This window comes from Mytilus californianus, unplaced genomic scaffold, assembly GCF_021869535.1.
Source record: "Mytilus californianus isolate M0D057914Y unplaced genomic scaffold, xbMytCali1.0.p SCAF_10, whole genome shotgun sequence".
Taxonomy (NCBI): domain Eukaryota; kingdom Metazoa; phylum Mollusca; class Bivalvia; order Mytilida; family Mytilidae; genus Mytilus; species Mytilus californianus.
In genome coordinates this window covers 39,192,625-39,198,941 of record NW_026262582.1, presented here as the reverse complement: position 1 = coordinate 39,198,941, position 6,317 = coordinate 39,192,625, and the positions used below count along the sequence as shown (strand labels likewise).

The window sequence follows — 6,317 nt, the reverse complement described above, 5'->3', positions numbered from 1 at the left end:
GGCAACACAAAATCTGTATTTGAATAGTTTGTAGGAGTAAATATCACAAAAAGTTGAAGACGCTACTTCTTTAAATTATATGTATGCAGTGTTATAATTAAACATTAGGATATCATGGAAAAGTGAAAAAGATATATTTTAAACAAAACGAAATGGCATGTATATGTGAAAAAGGGGGTAAAATGTGAAAAAAATATCATACGGAAAAAGTCTATACAAATTTGCAGACAGATTCGTGTATAAATTACTTGAAGTAGAGTTCGTTTCTTTTTAATATACATTTTTACATTCTCGTATAAATTTATAGATCTGGTATTTGAGAACTACAGAAGACAAATTAAAGCAGAGTGCAAAAGGAATTTTAATAATCATTGAAAATATTATGGCTTCAAAATGCATGGAAATGGAGATGGGACAAAATGCATTCTACCATTTGATAGCCCAGAATGAATTACTTTAAGTAAGTAACATAATAGCCATCCTTTCTGCTACATCGGATTTGAAATTCGCAGATATATATGCATAACATGTTTAATATTACTGTCAATGCTAAGTGTCACTTTGATTTAGATTTGACTTTGTATTCTTTATTTAGTTAGAACGTTTTTGGATATAGTTCTGTTTCCTGAATCTATATCATAATCAAAATAACGGCATACCTGTAATCTAATTATTATAATACTATTTTTTTTTCATAATGTTTGACTTGATATCGGCTTAAAAGCTTAAATCTCAATTGAGTTTAAAGTATTATTTCTTCTTCAGAAGGCTAACAAGAAGAGGAGGCTCGCAGTAGAAGATGCAGACTCTGAATAATTAATAAAATGTTAAAATGCTATTCAGGAAAATTCAATATTCATTGACAGTCGTCCTGTCATATGAATATGCTATTCTATCAATGCTTTTGTGTTGGCAGTATACAATGTCATGCTTTGACTGCTCTTAATTGTTTGAAAGAGTTTGAAAAATATCAATCAAAAATTCAAATTTCCACAAGTCGGAGAAAAACAATCGCATTGCAAAACAAAAAAAAAATAAACAGTCTACATTACACTACATATAATGATAGAACAAGAAACAGGTGCCCTGGAGGAGAGCTGATAAATGTTAGTCTAAATATGCATGATATATTTGCAAGCTGAGAGTTGGCCTGAACATAAAACGTTTTTTGAATATTTATATAATGTTTTTTACAAACATTTAACCAAGATGTTTTAAGAATATTGGGAAGACATCCATAAAACATTGTTGAAATATTTAATTTACATTTTCAAGAGATATTTCTACCTAAACTTGCCTCTGATATTTTAAAACATTTGGTAGACATCCATAAAACATATTTTAGACATGAAAAGGATATTTTTGGATAACGTTTGATATATATCTTGTCTGGATATTTTCAATTGACACTGAATGATATCAAAGTTATGTTATTTAAATATAAAATCAAAATATTTAAAAAAAAATGTTCTTTAAACATTCAGAACAAATATCAGCTGAAAATATGCTATTCACATTAGTACAGCCATACATTTCACTTCAAAACAATATTTCTGAATGATATTTTTGTGACATTTTGCAATATATTTTAAAAATATCAATAAAATGTTTTTGTGCTACCTGCACAAAACACCACTACTAACCGTGTATGAAATAAGCCCCGCCTCCCTACTACCTTATAAGGAATATAAAGGGACGCAACACTTATACTAACCGTGTATGAGATAAGCCCGCCTCCTTACTAACCTAATATGAAATATACACAGTCTCCACGAGGGCGCTTTTAACCAATCACATTCCTAGAAATGTATAGGAGGTAAGATAAAATAAGTTACATGCCTTTAATAACTAAGCGTTGTTATTACAGCTAAGTTTATCCCTTAAAAGCCTTGTCTTATTGATTTACCATGGTTGATGAAAAATGTATTAATTTAATTTGAAAATTAGTTAACAAGGCTATGTATTTAGTTTCTGCGCAAAGTTTCAAGAATTCCCAAGTGCCCACTAAAAATTAAAATATGTATGATTTATTTAACAAATAACAAACATATGTTACTACAGATTTAGAAAATTTAAGGAATAAAGAGTAGACAACTCATAAAAGTATCTGTTATAACAAATGCAAGATATTTTCCCTGGGCGTGTTTTATTGGTCTCTTCGGTACATCTCCAGAATGTCTTCTGGTGAAGAGTCCAAAAAAATGAATCTGGACCTCTTCTGGAGATATTCTATGGAAGATCAATAAAATAAAAATGCAATTTGCCGTCGAATATAGCAGGTTTCTGTTATGTTGGATGATATAAATTAAGTTTACGATTTTTTTAGAAAATGAATATACGTCCAGTAGACATGACTGTAAAAGTGTTCTCTTGTTCGTTGCAATTTTCTTTATGCTTTCCTTTAACTCAATTTTGCTAAACAAATCAGGCTTAACCCCCACTATTTGATTTTTAAGAATAATCTTAAACTGCACAAGAATTCGTCAATGTTTGTCTGGAATATGACTGATCAAAAAGGAAATCTTAGTCTTTCCATTTTTTTTTAAAGTAACCGAACTGGATTAACAAGATATCAGAAAGTTCGAAAAAATCGTTTTTCTCTGGCGGTCCTTGAAGAAAATCTTCTGATCCTAACTATTATTTCTAATGCAAAATTTCGATGGTCAAAACCTTCGGACTACCACTTTTCAATTTTTTTTACTGTATATGGATCTAGATGTAATAAAATTGAAAATGGAAATGGGGAATGTGTCAAAGACACAACAACCCGACCAAAGAGCAGACAACAGCCGAAGGCCACCAATGTATTTACAACGTATAACAGACGTTTCTTAGACTATTATTTAATAAATCAGTTGGTTGTGTACTGATTGATACTTAAGTCTTGGAGAACAAGATTTATTTCAGTACTAGTTGCAACTAGCTTTGAACAAACTTCTAGTAATTGCAAATACTCTTAGTTCGATGCTTTGAGTCTATTGTCTTAATGTTATATTAGTTGGCCGGTTTCTTTTGTGTGTCCCGTACCGATCTTTTGAGTTAATCTAATTGCAACTGATTTGCGCAGGTTGTTCTTATATTGAACTGCTACACTACTGTTTCAGCTTCGGGGAGGATTGAGCGCTCACAAACAAGTTGTTGTACTGTTACATCGCTGTCCCAGGTAGGGGATGGTTGGGATCCTGCTAACATGTTTAACGCCGCCACATTCTGTATGTATGTGCCTGTCCCAAGTCAGGAGCCTGTAAGTCAGTGGTTGTCGTTTGTTGCTATGTTACTTATTTGTTTTTCGTTCACTTTATTTTGTACATTAGTTAGGCCGTTAGTTTTTACCATTGAATTGTTTTACATTTGCGATTTCGGGGCTTTTTATAGCTCACTATGTGGTATGGGCTTTGTTTATTGTTGAAAGCCGTATTGTGACATATGGCTGGTAATTTCTGTAGCAATTGGTCTCTTGTGGAGAGTTGTCTCATTGGAAATCATACCACATCTTCGTTTTTATATAAAACCCTGCCATATTCTTTATGAACCTGTCCACAAAGTCAGGAGCCTGTAGTTTAGTGGTTGTCGTTGGTTCATGTCTCAACTCATATTTGATATTTTGTAAATTGTTTTGTTTTGTATAATTAGGCCGTTAGTTTTATCGTTTGAATTGTTTCACACTTTTAATGGCCTTTTATAAACGGCTTTACAGCATCGGGTTTCGTCAGTGTTGAAGGCCTTAAGGTTGCCTATAATTGCTTACATCCACTTCATATTAGGATAGTTGCATCATTAGCAATCATATCACATCTCTTCGTTTTTATATAATTTATCCGACCTTTTTTTATCTCGTGTTTTCCTGAACATGCATGAAATATTTGTCACTGGGCGTTAAAAATTAGCATGATCAATTTAAACTTGTGTTTAATAAGAGAAAACCATTTGATATTTATTTATTTTTTGGGATGGGGGACAGTAGGATTTCGTATATGAATATTGTTGCCTGGTAAGAGCTAAAAAATAGGCATGATTAGCGAAAAATTAAAATGAATAATAATGCCCTCTTTCCTTCTTCATTAATTCCTCATCTATTGATTTAAACTGACTACTACTGAGCCCAATCATGAGTGTTGAAAGTAGCGTAAAACACCAATGAATCAAAATCCCTTCCCTAGGGATTTCAAATAGTTGTCCCTTAACTGTTATTGTCCGTGTAGTTCTTATATTCACCCAGCTTATCGTCCTACAGAGATGTCCTACTAAGGCTGTCATACCATAAAAACGTTTATAACACAGCTCACATTCTAATATATCTTCAATCACGAATTTATTAATGTCATTTAGACTAAACGACGCCATGTTTGTTTTGTGCCTCTGCCGTCTAAACCACCTATTTAAAAAGAAGAGGTGGAAGAGAGCCAGAAGATCTTCCTAATTCAAAAAAATAGAAATGGACCTCTTCTGGCTCACTACCGAAGAACAAAAAAACACGCCCCCTTATAACCCTATAGAGTTATCTCTCTTGACTGATGAAGAGACGAGCTTTTTCATTCATGACGACTATCTTTATATGCTGCAAATTGGACAGACATTCCGACAACATCAACTCAGACACAAATATATTTAACAGAGGAGTAAGGAGTTCAAAATTAAATAAAAGGGGGGAGCCACGTCAGCGTATAGAAATATTATGAATGACAGTGACGCCCTATTTAAAAATTTTAATACTTATATATGTAACTAATTTTCTTTCCTTTAGTGGAATTAAAAACTACACAAATTTAATTTTCAACTATACGATATTGCAGATCAGCTGTTGTAAAATATTTTATTTCTGGGTGCCAGTTCTTGCTGAAAACCCTAAAGGTTTTACAAAAAGCTGCATGCATAGACAAATCCCGGCAAAACTTACTATTAAGGGCCCTTCCCTATAAGCCTTGTCTTAATTGTCCGTATATGTAGGCCTGGGTATCGGGTCCGTTCGCCCTAATTACATGTTCGCCCTAATTTAAAAAAAAAATATTTATGGTATAATTTAAGGTTTTATAATCTTATTCAGATAATTAAATGGTTAATATTAAAAAAAAAATATATCTCTCCAAATTCATGAATAAACATGGAAGTTAATAAAAAAAAAAAAGGTTTTTTTTTTGGAGCATAAATCAGGCTGATTGGCTTCATTGTTACAATTGTTTTTATTCAGAATTACTTTTAACATAGATATAATAGCCTTTTAATGGCTTGATTATAAATAAGCTCATTTATAATAAATCTATACCAGGATTGAAATTTTGTACGCCAGAGTCCAGACAAAAGTTTACGTTTCGTCTTCAAAACACTCTTCAGCTAGTGACGCTAGAATCAAAAAGGTTAATAAAGAAATTGTTTTTTTTTAAATAAACAAGTCAGCTTGGAATGAGTTAAAACAATGATGTAAGAATTGTAAGACATTAAAGGGAAATTTTTTTCGCCGCTTGGCTTCTTTGATCTCATGGTGTTGAGTGAGTTGGAATTTGTTATACCTGTTTGGATTGTTTTGAAATTGTTACACGGTTTCAAAAAAGATAAATCCATACAGATAACTTGGTCTCCAGTTTCTGAAAACTTTTCTTCTTCTTCAAAATACTGCCCACATTTGACATGATGAATATATTCTGTCAAGAATATTTAATGCAAATCAAAAGAAAAATAATTATCTGGTAGCACCAATACAACATAAATATTCGTCGAAATTTTCAACACACTTTAACATAATTAATGCAAATAATTTATACTATACAAGACGACAAAATAAAATAGAAATCAGGGCGAATGGACTCAGTGCGAACAGGAATTAGGGCGAACGGACACAGGGCGAACAGGTACTAGGGGGAATGTAAATCAGGTCGAACGGACCCGGATTCGTAGGCCTGTGTGCTTAAAATATATATTCACGTACTTTCTTTATACGATGTATACAATAACTTCTGTTGAAATATGATTTGAACTTTCCTCAGTAGATTATTCTGTGCATGAATTATAAAATTTTACACATTAGAAAGGATTTTTCAAAGGTCTTGGTATTCAAATAGTTTACTAGAACCTATATAATCCGCCAAACCGAAATTCCGACAATTCAGTAGTCCGACGGTCCGATATACATCATGTACATCCCTAATGTAATACTGTAATACTGTATTTCACTGTATTATATATACATCAGGGACTTATAAAAGAGTCTAATACAGATTCAGGATGAAAATATATGAGACCTCTGTTTTGGGGTGGTGGGGAGAGGAGTTGGCAAAACACTAAATGACACTTGTAAAACAACTTATCATCGCTTTGAATTT

At 32.4% G+C, this 6,317-nt stretch overlaps 1 long non-coding RNA gene across 1 annotated transcript; it reads left to right on the top strand.

Annotated features, from left to right (window-relative positions):
* The first annotated feature begins 300 nt into the window (after positions 1 to 300).
* Positions 301 to 838, top strand: LOC127718087 (uncharacterized). Its single transcript, XR_007989556.1, has 2 exons — positions 301 to 460; positions 766 to 838. It is a non-coding gene; the product is annotated as an uncharacterized LOC127718087 (long non-coding RNA).
* The last annotated feature ends 5,479 nt before the right edge of the window (positions 839 to 6,317 follow it).